Genomic DNA, 17,278 nt, shown 5'->3' with positions numbered 1-17,278 from the left:
CCGCTTTTGAAAGGAGCCTGTGATGCCAGCAACTGATTCTTTTTTCTATCTTTGTGATGAGCCAGGTCCAGTTTTCAATCTTGTATCCATCAGGTTTAAGCCTGAAGCCCAGGTATTTGATTCCTTCCATCAGATCAGTTTCTTGGAAAGAAAATTTCTGCAAGGCAAGCTGTGATTCCTGTAGAGTACAAACCGATAGGGATATAGTGGATTTTCCCCGGTTTATTTCCATTCCTGTAGCACTGCAGAATAGGTGTAGTATCTCATTGAGCGAGGTAGTATCCCGGACACTCCCGTTTAAGAATATCAGGATGTCATCAACAAAAAGTAGATGAGTTAGATAAAAATGCTCCATGATTTTTAGGCCACTAATTCCCCCGCTCCTTTTGGCGGATGCAATAAGTCTGCTCAGGCCTTCCATAACAAGCAAGAAGAGGAGAGGGGATAACGGGCAGCCCTGCCTGATCCCTCTGTCGATATTGAAAGATGATGAGGCCGATCCATTGATAAGTATAGCAAAGGAAACAGATGAGATACAACCCATGATCCAGGATATGAGAACGGGGGGGAAGCCCAGATGGGTGAGGATCATTTTCAGATAAAGCCAATTTACTTTGTCAAATGCCTTTGCTAAATCTATCTTGAGGGAGATGCCCTTGAGGTTTTTGTGTTTGATAGAGTGTAGGGCTTCCTGGGCAGTGCCAATGGCTTCCTGAATGTGGCGGTGATGGAGGAAAGCGAATTGCTCCTGAGAGATGTGGGAAGATAGAATGGGCTTGATGCGGTTAGCAATGATTTTGGAGATAATTTTGTATAGGCAGTTGCAAAGGGAAATTGGCCGGAAGTCATTGAAAGAAGATGGAGAGTCAGTTTTAGGGATCAAGGCAATGTAGGTGAAGTTCATAGGGGGGTGAATATGTCCGGTAATTCTACTTTCTTCTATGACTGCCAGCAGATCCTCCCCCAACAACTCCAGGAAGGCCAGATAGAACTCCACAGGCCAACCGTCCGGACCCGGACTCTTATCTTTCTTGAACCACTTTAGTGTTCCTTCCAGTTCCTCCATGGTGACCGGTTGGATCAGATCCTCGATATCCTCCTGCTCAACAAATCTTGGAAAGTGTCCTGCCAGGTTGATAATTTCAGGGAGATTTATGGCAGTCGGGGCAGTAAATTGCCTTTTAAAGTGTGATATACCCAATCTGGCTAGTTGTTGGTGCGTTGATGCCCATCCTTCCGGTTCACTAGGTAGCTGCCAGATAGTATTGGAGGCCTTTCTGCCATTTGCAAGGTTGTGGAAGAACTTAGTATTGCTATCTCCCGCTTTCAGCCAAATGGCTCTGCTTTTTAACCTCCACTGCTCTTCCTTGTCTTGTAACAACTTGATTTTTTGCTTCTCCAAATTGTTCAGAAGAGATTTTGAATCCGCCGATTGGAAGCCAGTCCCCCTTTCATCCATAAACTGTGCTATCTGTACCTCAATATCCGAGAGGAGCTGATCATCTCTCAATCTCTTCCTCTTAGCCCAATCCTCAGTCTTCTTCTTTAGAACTTTGAGTCTATCGCAGAAGTCAGCCGCCTTCCTCTGCTCCCTCAGTGGGGGTTGCGATCTCCAGAAGTCCGTAACCATATTGATGAAATCAGGATCATGCAAATGGCCAGCAAAGAATTTGAAGGGGGAGCGGGGTTTCTTAGTTGTTCCACTGACTTGTAGTAAAATGGGTAGATGATCGGATAAACCGCCCGTGCCTACCCATTGTCTGTACAGGGGTAGTTTATGGATGAGGTCTTCATGAATAAGGAATCTGTCCAATCTCCGTCCCAAGGCAGCTTCCCCCGTTCTCCTGTTATGCCAAGTGGGGACCTTCTTGTTCATGGGGACATCAACAAGCTTGTGTGAGTCCAGTAACATACTCATCTGCTCCGAGATAGGGTCCAATTGAGCATGATGTCCCCAGGATTCCCCCACCCCCAAGGAGAAGTTTAAATCTCCGCCCATAATGGTAGAATTTGTGACAAGATTATTTTCTAATAGATTGTGCCAAAAGGCCAGTCTGTTCTGATTTGGGGCATAAATGTTGATAACTTTTAATGTTAGCCCAAGTTCTCCCATGAAGATATCCATACCAATAAAGCCCCATCCACCCCAGGATGATATGATCTTGACAGTCCTGGGGTTTATGCCAATAGCTAGGCCACCTGATCTGCCATTTGCATCCATGCCTTGAAAAGTCCAACTCGGCAGGATGGATTGTAGAGTTCTCACAGAGTTGTCCGAAGAGCATAGAGTCTCCTGTAGGAAGAGGATGTCACATCTGGATTCCTGAGTCAGCCTTTTGAGAGCCAAATGCTTTTTGGGGTTGGCTAATCCCCTGCAATTGTAGGAGAGCCAAATCATGGGGAACCAAGGGCAAAGGGCTCAATTGCTCTAAGCGCCCTCTCAATAGTGCATTGTCGTCCTTGTGCTACATCTGCCACAGCAGTCTGAATGGCCGATTTGATTTTGGATGGACGGCCCCTAGATGGTTTATGTTTAGAAGCCCGTCCAGGGGATAGTCCCAGACCCAAAAATTTTGGTCGGACTCGAGGTCGAAGGTGGTATGGGTGCGATCCCGAACCAGTATGGGAGGAAGAAGGGTTGGGGTGAGAGGATGCCATCCTGAGAGAGGAGGGAGTGGTGGAGAAAGTGGGTGGGGGAGGGGCAATGGAACATGGAATAGAGGGGATAGAGCCCGGATCGGAGGATGGAGGATGCAGAGATGAGTGCAATACAGAAAACATAACTTCTGAAAAAAGTGCAGATGTTATGGGAAGAGATTCATTACCCGGGGCAGATGATGCTTCCGCCGCAGTCTTGGAACGGGTACGAGGTGGAGCAGGAGATGATGCAGCTTTCCTTCTACTGTTTGTCTGCTTTGTGGCACCATATTCCACCTCCGATGGGATCTCGCTATGGATCAAGTCATCTTCACCTTGCTTTATGTCACCTTTGTTCTGCCCAACTGATGGTTGTTGTTTTGTTCCTCTTGAATTTTCCGAAGTCACCCCCGAGAGCAATGGACAGTCCTTGTACAGATGGCCCACTTTGTGGCATCTCCTACAACGGAAAGGGACACCCTCATAGTCCAGTAACTGTTTGCGCGAGAAATGTCTGCGATGCAAAGTGATTTTTTCCTCCAGCCCAGCCCTGGTGTCAAGATGAACTAATATCCTTGCCATGGTCATAATTCCCGTTTGCTCATAGGATTTGTCGTGTTCAAGATAGGTACCCAGTGCGTCTCCTATGCGTTTGAACACCTGGGGAGTCCAAAATTGCATGGGCAATCCCGGCAGTCTAACCCATATAGGCCCAACACCCATCTGTTCCCACTCCAGATCAAAGAGGGGATCCCATCGCTTCAGAAGAACAGGAGCCAACTCGATATGCCAGAATTGGGACAATATCCATTGTGTGTATTCTGCTCTATGAAAGTGAAGAGAAAACCAGCCTCTTGCTAAGACCCTTATAGCTGGCAGTTCCTTCAGTAAGGAACCCCAAATCTCCTCTGTCCATTGCCGCAATCTTTCCACTGAATAGGTCCGTCCACGAACCCGGCCGACCAGTACTTTCCTCGCAGTATCAATCGCATCCGCCATTTGAACGTCCTCCCCGAAGGTCAAGTTTATATCTGAGTCTATGGCCCGAAGGCACCTACCTTTTTTCTGCTTTTCTGAACGCCTGCCAATAGGGAGTTCCTTTAGAAGCTTGCGACACGGGTCCGAGGTGCTATGCTGGGCAGACCTGGCCGGACGAGCAGGTAGGAGCGGAGAGCTGAAGCATCCCGAACGGATAGGGGAGTGAGGATTTAGACTGCAGGATCCGGGATGATAGGTAGATCGAGCGGGTCGCTGTAGTTCAGGGGGCCCAACCGGTGCCAGGGAAATGGTGGAAGGGTTTAAGGGCTGGGAGGTAAGCGAGGGGGAAAGCAGGGGTTGCTGAGCAGGGTGCGGTAGAGGGGAGTCGAAGGATGGAGAGGCCTGTAGGCAGGAGCCCAGCAGATGAAGCGTGGCCGGCGAGAGAGGAGGGCACTCAAGAACCGGAAGGTCCGCTATGTTGACATCCGGATGCTGCTTTTTTCCAGTGTGCGGCGGGTGGAGTGGCGAATGAACTGCAGCTGTCGAGCTAGGCTAGTCTTTACCCCAAGGATCCATAGTCGGTTGATTTTTATATGCCCAAATATCTTGATCTGGCATGGGGTCCTCCTCGTAGTCCACAAGGTCCTCCTCCACCATAGCAACCCGAAAAAATCCTGCTCTGACCACTGACCAGGGGGACCGACTGCAAGGGATACCGGGAATTCGAAGCGAGAAAATTGTTTTTATCATATCTCAAGTGTGAGGTTTGGGTTATTTATTTGGTCAAAATTTCCCATGATTTATATCATATCTCAGCCTTTTGAAATTCATGCATTCATTCCATTCGAATGTAACACATCACGAAAAGGATGCGGCCTATTAAGCTCACCAACTCTGTTACTATGCTTCATGAATCATAATTCAAATGGACTCTGAATTTGGTTCTTTTCGTTGACTAAATAGTATTAAGCAAAATCCTCTCATTCAAACTCAACCCCAATTCATACTCAAAATTTTGACATGTGAATAACATTGTCTCGGCAACAAGTTTGACACCTAAGTCCTTGCAAGTCAAGCAAGACTGCCCATTTAAAAAAAAATGATCATATCATTAAATTGTTAGCCCTTGGACTCCTTCATTAAATAAAAGATCATTCTATGATCTTGATAATTGGTCTATCAAAACATGGATGGGGCGAAATATGAGTTAAGGAGTAGAGAAAGAAATTTTCCTTGAAATTTCCCAGAATATTTTGAACTTTTGGGGGCACATCATGTGACACTACCATCACCATACCAACAGTTTTTGGTAAAGTTCCACTGCAAGAGGCATCCAATGATTCACGTTCCTCAACTTGTGACCGTAAAAATGATTCTTCCTAAAATTTTTTCCTAGATGATGATAATGATATATAGTCATTATCATCATAAAGTATGGATTTTATTTCTTCACCCGTGCTCCACATTCCCCCTCCCAATTGTATATAACAATCAGTTTCTCTTACATCCTTCCCTTTGATTGCAAAGTTATACCCATACCTGAAATCCTTGTATTGATCTTGGTTCTTATGCTTCTCTTATTCTTCTAACCTAAGCAATCATATAAACATTACCTCCCTACCACCAGAAATAGATAAACCATTTTTCTTACACTATCTTTCAAGCTTGACAAGAGGAATACTAAACAATTCTTGAGTTGTTGCTCCCTCTCCAATCACAATAGCAACATCCTGATTTAGACTAGATCCATCTTTTATGTCCATAAGATTGGATTCAAAACTATCAAGGTCCTTCAATGGTGGGGCATCTCCACATATTGAATGAAAGGGAGGGACACCCGAATTTCCAAACCGAAGAAAGGTAGCTTTCTTTCCATTCACATAAGCATATGAAAGGAGAAACTAGTCTGACAAAACCTGGAGAACTTTCGTCTCTCTCTCCTACAAGGATGCCATCATATAAATGTAAAAAAAATCATAAAAAGATCCACAGTCCTTACACTAATTATGATATATTTTTTTTACAAGTAAAAGTTACGAGCCACCTTTCTAATTGATGACCAATAAGGGGCTTGATTTTAATACATGATCTATTTTCATCATTACTATCCTCAACATGTTCTATTATTTAGAGTGAGATTTCGTGAATTGGCAGGCGTGTTTTTCCACTTTTCTGTTTTTATATACCACACAATTAGAATCCTTCTACATTTGGCCTCCTCTACTTCCCTAGTCTACATGTGTTAAATATGGTACAAAACACTAATGATATATTCTTTTGCCATAAGTTCTTCTCATTTTTTGGATGAATTCTGTGGAAATTTTATTCATGCCAATTATGTGGCAGGAAATAATGTTCTATTATTCTTTTTTATCATATCTTCTTTATGAGTTAGCATGCTTCTATTAACTAGTTCGTTACGACCATGTCATGTAAAGATCAAGTTGAGTGGGTTTTAAATTTGATTTCCATTGTAGTCAACAACTGAATATATAAAATTTTTGTTAGGTCGAATGATGGGACAACACACTTTGATTTCCACTAATGCTCTCCTTTTCATATACTATCACAAGTGCACAAATATAAACTCACTTTTCTTTTTACCTAGATAAGCAAATGATGACAACTTTGTATTTTGTAGTGACAAGGATAACTATGTATTGGAGCTAGACCTTGATCCCTTCAATTCATCCTTTCCTTACCCAACGTTACCATCTCCTATTGGTAACGGAGTTCAATTTCTGAACCAACATTTGTCTTCAATAATATTTCATGATAAAGAAAGAACACAACCATTGTTGGATTTCCTTCGAGAACACAAATACCAAAGCCATGTCATTTTTATTTTCTTGGTTAATATATTTCATCATTGTGTTTGTTAATTAATTCATTATTATTCTATGCCAATAAATCTCTATCAAATAGCAAAGAAGGATGACCTGGCTATTTTAGAGATATATAATATGAATTAATTAAAAATTCACAGGGTTATCTCGATTCTCATCTTTCTATTTCACTTCTTTAGAGAAAACTATATATTCAAATACCAAATCAACTCAAACAAAACTAAAATAGAGAATCCTAGTTATGAAGATGTTTCTCTCTCCATACCTTATAATGACATTATTTTTTGGAATTATACTTGAAGTTCACTGATAATAACCTGGATTTATATATTTCTATTAGCACCAAATTGAAATCATGGTAAAAATATGAATATCCCATTAAATATGACCTAAAGATGACTCAAAGAATATCATCGTTAGTCTGAGCACGTGACAAATTAGTTTCTGAGGTTTGAAGTTTTTTAGAGGCATTGTTTGTTTATTTGTTTTGGTTAGAGAATAGTTTTCTCTTGATTTTATATGACTTTCGATTTATCATATCTAGCATGTTGAGAAATGGGAAAGAATAATGTGTGACATTTATCTTGAAGAAATTGATGTTGAATGGAAGATATAGATTTTAACCAAGCTACAATTTGCTTTGTTAAAGGTAGAAGGACATCTTAAAAATTTACCTACGAATACACCATATACACAGCTTGAACATAAGTAATATATGGCTTTTTCGTTTGTAGATATGTTCTTTTTTGTATCCAACATATCATAGCAAGACAAATACTGATATTATATAAATTGTTAGAGGATCTCATTGAGGTCAATTTTTCTATTGTTCTAGTTGATTGATACATTCTCATGACAGGAAGGCTTTAAATACGAATTAATATGTTACCAAAACAAATTATATTAAAATTTTATACATATAAAAGATAAAAACAAATGTCAATTCCTTCATTTGATTGTTACTTGACTCTAGTGTGGGTAGGTTACATGAAATGTGATTGGAAAAAGGATGGGGAGACAATATAGAGATCGTGTCTTGGATATGATTCATTTGTTGTTGGAGATCATTTAGGCAGTTCAACCATCGACTTTGGAAAGGTTTCTAGTAAGTATTTATGTGGTTTTTAATGTTGTGATTCTTTCACTTCATGGTTATTTGGGTAAGCAAATGTTTTAGGAATGCGTGATAAGATATTGATGGATAGGTAAAGAATTTTTTGATAATTGCAATGTCCATTCCATGATATCCTCTCTTGATTGTTTGATTGTATTTTTAACATTTATTTTGATTTTTCCTTACATTTTAACTATGAAATTGAAAGTACTTGACATTATGTCTGTATAAACAACAACTAGAAGATGAAATTAACATTACACGATATTGATTGAAATCCTTTTAAATGTTTTGTATTGAAATATTTTCATGATTATTAGAAAAGTTTACTTTCATGTTTTTATTTTAAAACATGTTGTTTATATACTTGACCAAGTTCATGCATTAGACAAAAAATTGTTGTTGCGAATAAAAGGACAAGGATTAGACATCACACATCAGATGATTTGTTTTAATAAGTTATTTACAGCTTGAGCTTTATAGCATGTAACTTAGTTGGCATGATTGTGCCTAAGATTTCCAAGAAGGTTGAATACTAGCTTACTAAGGTGTTCTTTTCTATGGTGACTTTAATTTATTTATATAGGTCATCTAGCCACATAGTGGTCACTATCGCTCAACTAAAGAAAACTTGTTCGAGTTTCTTGCTTTTATGGGGAAGAATGGCTTTAACATTGTTGATGTTGAGGTATATGTAATATAAATCCTTTATAGTCTACTTTCATTTATATTCTAGTGTTCATCATCTTTCATGTCTTACACTCTACATTCTAGGTTCTTTTGTTTCTAGAAAAGGAACTCAATATTGATGGTAAGTAGCAGGATTTGAAGAAAGAGGATAACACTAACACTGGAGTGAAAAATGCCAAAAGAGAGAGAAGAGAACTGGTATAGTTTTACCCTTAAAGCTAATATCCCACATAAAACACACGCATAGAGATTGATGTTCAAGTCTTCATAGTTGGTGAATTCACCTGCAATGACTTGACATCACAATGATAATGTTTTATAGTGATGAAACAACATTTCATGTGTAAATTGTAGTCCAACCAATGTTAAGTTGGAAACTCATATTGTAATACTCGACATTTCATATAATATAATTTCTGTGGTTGAAATTATTTATAGTTTCACTTGATATTGTTTAGTGTTGTAATTAACATATGTAATTTTGAATTTTCGTATTAGATGAACCAATTCACATTGTATGATGTTTTTTTAATTTAGTCGCAAAATCATACTAATTAATCTATGTTGATTAATAATGAACACATAAAATCAATCTAAAACTATTAAATTAGTAGTTTATATTGATCAATGATGAAAACAAATAAAATGAATATATGACTAAATTAGTCACTTATAATGATTATTAATGAAAATAAATGAAATGAATATAAACTACTAAATTAGTCGTTTATATAATGAATATGAGACTACCAAAAACATATAACTGACTACTGCAAATGATTAATTTTTCATTACAAATGACAACTAAATTTTTCATATATACAACTATTAGTAGCTAATCTGCAGTTATAACATGACAAAATTTAGTCATATTTCTTTGGTCATTAATTGGCTTTCTCAGATGATCATATAGTAATATATTTTATTGTATATTTGGTCATTAATTGTGGCAATTAATGACTAAATCAATAACTAAATTGATGACTAAATATACTGCTAGATGATAAAATTGAGACACTCAATTAATGAGTAAGATAAAAACGACTAAAAGTTGGTTGCATTATAAGATACTGTAAATTAACTACTACTAGTCACTGACTGAAAAATAGTCATTTATATGAAAATTTTAGTTGTTGTTTTAGTAACTAATTAACCATTTTGTACTAGTGAAAATAAGGAAATAAACCCACAATCTCCATGGCTATCCAGGAAATGGAAAGGCTAGGCAAATCCACTGTCAATCTAGACAATCCTCCATGCCAGTGACATACCATGACCAATAAACTACATGCATATGCCATGCATGCCAAAACTAATGAGGAAAAAATACATGCAACTCAGTACCTACAAGAAAAACCCATTGTAGTTGCTGATCCCGATGCCCTCTTGTGCTTTCTTTCTTTTCCTTTGCCTTCTTGCTCCAAAACTCCAGGTATACCAAACTCTCCAAGAGTTCTCCAGGAAAACTCTAAGTATCCAAGAGGATGAGAGAGAATAGAAGATAACTCAACCAAAAATACACTAACCATGCTTACACTGACCAAGCCTACTCGCTGATCCTCAGAAGCCTTTTTATTAATGAGGTCTCTGTTTTCTTCAATTTCCATTATTTTCCTCCTCACATGCAACCTGTGACCTTTCACCTCCCTCTTCTCCTAATTTCCATTATTTTCATAGATAAATTTCAAATAATGCCTTTTGCCTTTCAAATGCCTTTACCATTGCCTTTGCCAATTTCCTTAGCCATAATAAATCGAATGAACACCCACTAGGATGTTTTTCCCACCATTCATCTTGGAATACATGTCCCATTATCGTGGTCTTATATTTTTACATAGATTTTTAACCAGGGTTGTTACAAAACCCTCCTCCTTGGGGAACACTGTCCTTGGTGTTCAATGACACCACTAGTACAAAATGGATAATTAGTTACTAAAACAACGACTAATATTTTCATATAAATTACTATTTTTCAGTCGGTGACCAGTAGTAGCTAATTTACAATATCTTATAACTTGACCAACTATTAGTCCTTTTTAGCTTAGTCATTAATTGATTGTCTCAATTTTATCATCTAGCAGTATATTTAGTCATAAATTTAGTTATTGTTTAGTCATTAATTGCCACAATTAATGGCCAAATATACAACAAAATATATTGCTATATGATCATCTGAGAAAACCAATTAGTGACCAAAAAAATATGACCAAAATGTTGGTCATGTTATAAGACATTGTAAATTAGCTACTAATAGTTATATATATGCAAATTTTAGTTGTCGTTTGAAACCAATTAATGACCAAAGAAATATGACTAAATTTTTGTCGTGTTATAAGATACTATAGATTAGCTACTAATAGTCATATATATGCAAAATTTAGTTGTCATTTGTAATGAAAAACTAATCATTTACAATATTCAATTATATTTTTTTGGTAGTTTCATATTCATTATATAAATGACTAATTTAGTAGTTTATATTCATTTCATTTATTTTCATTAATAATCATTATAAACAACTAATTTAGTCATATATTCATTTTATTTGCTTTCATCATTGATCAATATAAACTACTAATTTAGTAGTTTTAGATCGGTTTTATGGGTTCATTATTAATCAACATAGATTAATTAGTATGATTTTGTTACTAAATTAAAAAGACATCACACAATATGAATTGGTTCATCTAATATGAGAATTCAAAATTACGTATGTTAGTTAAAATACTAAAAAATATCAAGTACAACTATAAATAATTTCAACCACAAAAATTATATTATATGAAATGTCAAGTATTACAATACGAGTTTCCAACTTAACATTGGTTGGACTACAATTTACACATGAAATGTTGTTTCATCACTATAAAACATTATCATTGTGCTGTCAAGTCATTACGGGTGAATTCACCAACTATGAAGAATTGAACATCAGTCTCTATGTGTGTGTCTTATGCAGGATATTGGCTTTAAGGGTACCACTAGACCGGTTCTCTTCTCTCTCTTTTTGCATTTGTCGCTCCAGTGTTAGTGTTCTCCTCTTTCTTCAAATCCTGCTGCTTACCATCAATATTGAGTTCCTTTTCTAGAAACAAAAGAACCTAGAATGCAGATTGTAAGACATGAAAGATGATGAACACTAGAATATAAATGAAAGTAGACTATAAAGGATTTATATTACATATACCTCAACATCAACAATGTTAAAGCCATTCTTCCCCATAAAAGCAAGAAACTCGAACAAGTTTTCTTCAGTTGAGTGATAGTGGCCACTATGTGGCCAGATGACCTGTATAAATAAATTAAAGTCACCATAGAAAAGAACACCTTAGTAACTTAGTATTCAACCTTCAAGGAAAGCTTAGGCACAATCATGTCAACTAAGTTACATGCTATAAAGCTCAAGCTGTAAATAACTTGTTAAAACAAAAAATCTGAGGTGTGATGTCTAATCCTTTTCATTTTATTCGCAACAAGATTTTTTTGTCTAATGCTGAACTTGGTCAAGTATATAAACAACATGTTCTCAAATAAAAACATGAAAGTAAATGTTTCTAATAATCATGAAAATATTTCAATACAAAACAGTTAAAAGGATTTCAATCAATATCATGTAACATTAATTTCATCTTCAAGCTTTGGTTGTTGTTTATAGAGACATAATACCAAGTACTTTCAATTTCATAGTTAAAATGTAGAGCAAAATCAAAATAAATGTTAAAAATACAATCAAACAATAAAGAGAGGATATCATGGAATGGAAATTGCAATTATAAAAAAATTGTTTACCTGTCCATTGATACCTTATCACGCATTCCTAAAATGTTTTCTTGCCCAAATAACCATGAGGTGAAAGAATCACAACATTAATAACCATACGAATACTTACTAGAAACGTTTCCAAAGTTGATGGTTGAAGTGCTTGAATGATCTCCAACAACAAATGAATCATATCCAAGACATGATCTCTATATTGTCTCCCCATAATTTTTCCTATCACATTTCATGTAACCTACCCACACTAGAGTCAAGTAACAATCAAATGAAGGAATTGACATTTGTTTTTATCTTTTATATGTATAAAATTTTAATATAATTTGTTTTGGTAACATATTAATTCGTATTAGAAGCCTTCCTTTCATTCAACATCAATTTCTACAAGATAAATGTCACACATTGTTCTTTCCCATTTCTCAACATGCTAGATATGATAAATTGAAAGTCACCTAAAAGAAAGAGAAAACTATTTTCTAACCAAAACAAATAAAGAAATAATGCCTCTAATGAAACGTCACCCCTCAAAAATTACTCTGCCACGTGCTCAGACTAAAGGTGATATTCTTTGAATCATCTTTAGGTCATATTTAATGGGATATTCATATTTTTACCATGATTACAATTTGGTGCTAATAGAAATATATAAATCTAGGTTATTATTAGTGAACTTCAAGTATAATTCAAAAAAATAATGTCATTATAAGGTATGGAGAGAGAAACATCTTTATAACTAGGATCCTCTATTTTATTTTGGTTTGAGTTGATTTGGTATTTGAATATATAGTTTTCTCTAAAGAAGTGAAATAGAAAGATGAGAATCGAAATAACCCTGTGAATTTTTAATTAATTCATATTATATATCTCTAAAATAGCCAGGTCATCCTTCTTTGCTATTTGATAGAGATTTATTGGCATAGAATAATAATGAATTAATTAACAAACACAATGATGAAATATATTAACCAGGGAAATAAAAATGACATGGCTTTGGTATTTGTGTGCTCGAAGGAAATCCAACAATGGTTGTGTTCTTTCTTTATCATGAAATATTATTGAAGACAAATGTTGGTTCAGAAATTGAACTCCGTTACCAATAGGAGATGGTAACGTTGGGTAAGGAAAGGATGAATTGAAGGGCTCAAGGTCTAGCTCCAATACATAGTTATCCTTGTAACTACAAAATACAAAGTTGTCATCATTTGCTTATCTAGGTAAAAAGAAAAGTGAGTTTGTATTTGTACACTTGTGATAGTATATGAAAAAGAGAGCATTAGTGGAAATCAAAGTGTGTTGTCCCATCATTTGACCTAACAAAAAATTTATATATTCAGTTGTTGACTACAATGGACATCAAATTTAAAACCCACTCAACTTGATCTTTACATGACATGGTCGTAAAGAACTAGTTAATAGAAGCACGCTAACTCATAAAGAAGATATGATAAAAAAGAATAATAGAACATTATTTCCTGCCACATAATTGGCATGAATAAAATTTCCACAGAATTCATCCAAAAAATGAGAAGAACTTATGGCAAAAGAATATATCATTAGTGTTTTGTACCATATTTAACACATGTAGACTAGGGAAGTAGAGGAAGCCAAATGTAGCAGGATTCTAATTGTGTGGTATATAAAAATAGAAAAGTGGAAAAACACGCCTGCCAATTCACAAAATCTCACTCTAAATAATAGAACATGTTGAGGATAGTAATGATGAAAATAGATCATGTATTAAAATCAAGCCCCTTATTGGTCATAAATTAGAAAGGTGGCTCGTAACTTTTACTCGTAAAAAAAATATATCATAATTAGTGTAATGACTGTGTGGATCTTTTTATGATTTTTTTTACATTTATATTATGGTGTCCTTGTAGGAGAGAGTGATGAAAGTTCTTCAGGTTTGGTTAGACTAGTTTCTCCTTTCATATGCTTATGTGAATGGATGGAGAACTACCTTTCTTCGGTTTGGAAATTTAGGTGTCCCTCCCTTTCATTCAATATGTGGAAATGCGCCACCGTTGAAGGACCTTGATAGTTTTGAATCCAATCTTACGGACATAACAGATGGATCTGGTCCAAATCAAGATGTTGCTATGGTGATTGGAGAGGGAGCAACAACTCAAGAATTGTTTAGTATTCCTCTTGTACAACTTGAAAGATAGTGTAGGAAAAATGGTTTATCTATTTGTGGTGGTAGGGAGGTAATCTTTATATGATTGCTTAACTTAGAAGAAGAAGAGAAGCATAAGAACCAAGATGAAGATGAGGATTTCAGGTATGGGTATAACCTTGTAATCAGAGGGAAGCATGTAAGAGAAACTAATCCTTATATACAATTGGGAGGGGGAAGGTGGAGCACGGGTTAAGAAAGAAAATCCATACTTTATGATCATAAGGACTATATATCATTATCATCATCTAGGAATTTTTTTTAGGAAGAATCATTTTTACAGTCAAGGGTTGAGGAACGTGAATCAGTGGATGCCTCTTGCAATGGATCTTTACCAAGAAATGTTGGTGTGGTGATGGTAGTGTCACGTGATGTGCCGCCAAAAGTTCAAAATATTCTAGGCAATGTCAAGGAAAATTTCTTTCTCTACTCCTTAACTCATATTTTGGCCCATCCATGTTTTGATAGACCAATTATCAAGATCATAGAATGATATTTTCTTTAATGAAGTAGTCCAAGGGCTAACAATTTCAGGATATGATCATTTTTTTTAAATGGACAGTATTGTTTGACTTGCAAGGACTTGGGTGTCAAACTTTCTACCAAGACAATGTTATTCACATGTCAAAATTTTGAGTATGAATTGGGGTTGAGTTTGAATGAGAGGATTTTTCTTAATACTGTTTAGTCAAGAAAAAGAACCAAATTCAAAGTCCATTTGAATTATGATTCATGAAGCATAGTAACAAAGTTGGTGAGCTTAATAGGGTGCATCCTTGTCGTGATGTGTTACATTTGAGTGGAATGAATGCATGAATTTCAAAAGGCTGAGATATGATAGAAATCATGGGAAATTTTGACCAAATAAATAACCCAAACCTGACACTTGAGATATGATAAAAATCTTGGGAAATTTTAACCAAATACATAACTAAAACCTTAAACCTAGTAGTGTGAAATCCATTGTTTGAAGTGTATCTAGTGAAGACAAATTTCTTAAATACTTTTACAAATTAACATACAAATAATTTATAAAAGAATGGAATTTCATTGTCAATCAAATGTCAAACCATAACAATTAAAGTGATAACCCACAATAACAATCCAAAATCGACAAGGCATATGGGACAAATGTTCAAAACTCATTGATAACATCCTAATCCTACAGGCTGCTCATCTAAAGCAACCGAAAATGTTACCTTACCTGGGAAACATGGAATGTTAATGATATAAACGACAAAAAGATAAATAATTAAAACTAATTATTAGAACCAACACAAACAATGAATGATAAACAAAATGAAAATGGGGCAAAATTTCATATACCCACTCCATGAGACTGCCATCTGCTTCCATACTCAATGTTTCCCAAGACTAAGTAGGTCATTCCACTGGTGTCCACATCCTTGTATCCACAGTAGAATTCATCCTCGTATCCACATACAACCTACATTGGTCATACCCTTTTGTAAATAAAAAAACAAAAGAAAATGAAGGCACAAAGCCTTTTTACTCGTCAATGGTTTAAAGATTTTGAAGTGTGTATTTAAAAAGAAGATTCTCATACCAATATCCTTGCTTGATTTGAAACTCTATTCAAATACATCAATTCCTCCAAAAACTTTACATATCACGGATCGTCATAATTTAAGCCATCAATTAAATGAAGTTTTATCATCTCTAGAGCAGGGCTGATCTGAAGAAAGCAATCTAATACACTGATTTCCCTATCATGAAATTCAATTATGTCTACATAAACATGTATATACGGAGATGAGAGAGTGGGGATCTGAGATATCGAGGTATGGGATATTTTGAAAGTTCCTGCATTGCATTTCAAAACTAGAATAAGCCAACTCTACACCAAGGATAATTTTAGGGGCGAATGTTCGCCCTTTGGCGAAATTAAGGGGTTTTAAATTTTTAGTGGGTGAATATTTTGTATCATAGTACATTTTTACAAATCACCTCAAATAGCCCACCTTATTTTAAGGGAGAGGGTAAAAAAGGTAAATTTAGCCCTTGAAATTAGGACTTACAACCTTCCATTCACCCATTTTCATGAATAGGTTTTATTTAAGTGAATCCATTCGCCCATTTTCAAGAATAGGTTTTATTTAAGTGAATCCTATGGGCTAAATACCATATTTATAAAAGAGGTATGGTAAATTAATAAAAATATAAATAAATGAGAGGTATGGTAAATAAATAAAACAATTTTTATATTTACTCCATAAGTCACCTTATATACATGTAACGGTGTAAACAAATAAAAATATAAGTAAAGTGGAGGTATGGTAAATAAATAAAACGTCTTTTTATACTTACTCAAACGGTATGGTAAATAAATAAAAATATAAATAAACTAGACGTATCGTAAATAAATAAAACCTCTTTTTATATTTAGTCCATAACCCTCATTCTATTTATGAAGGCTCAAGAAAGAGGTTTTATTTAAGTGAATCCTATGGGCCAAATACCATATTTGTAAAAGAGGTATGGTAAATTAATAAAAATATAAATAAACAAGAGGTATGGTAAACAAATAAAACATTTTTTTATATTTACTCCATAAGTCACCTTATATTTACGAACACTCAAAAAATGGGTTATATTTAGGTGAAACCTATGGCCAAAATACTATGGGACAAATACCATGGACTAGATTGTTATTAATACCATGCAAAAAACCATTATTAACCCTAATATTAGAATTAATAAAAATAAAAATGGCACATGGTATTGACCCATGGTATTCACCAAAATGGCACATGGTATTGACCCATGGTATTCACCTGGAATGTAGCCTATTTAAATGGGGGAATTAAACCAACATGTAGCCTATGCTAAGATTCACTAGGACTTTACAAAGTTTTATTATTTAGTGAAAGACTCGCCAAGATCTTACAAGATTTTATAATTGAGTAAAATATTCGCCATGCCTCGTGAAAGATTCGCCAAAAAATTATATATACATATTATATTATTGATAAAATCGCCTTCCATTTTTCCTATATACCATGGAGATTCGCCCATTTATTATATTTATAAATTTAGGGGGGG

Source organism: Pinus tabuliformis, chromosome 9 (genome assembly GCF_031772625.1).
Source record: "Pinus tabuliformis cultivar Carrire ecotype Pingquan chromosome 9, CPIR1, whole genome shotgun sequence".
Classification (NCBI taxonomy): domain Eukaryota; kingdom Viridiplantae; phylum Streptophyta; class Pinopsida; order Pinales; family Pinaceae; genus Pinus; species Pinus tabuliformis.
This window is presented reverse-complemented; position numbering follows the sequence as displayed.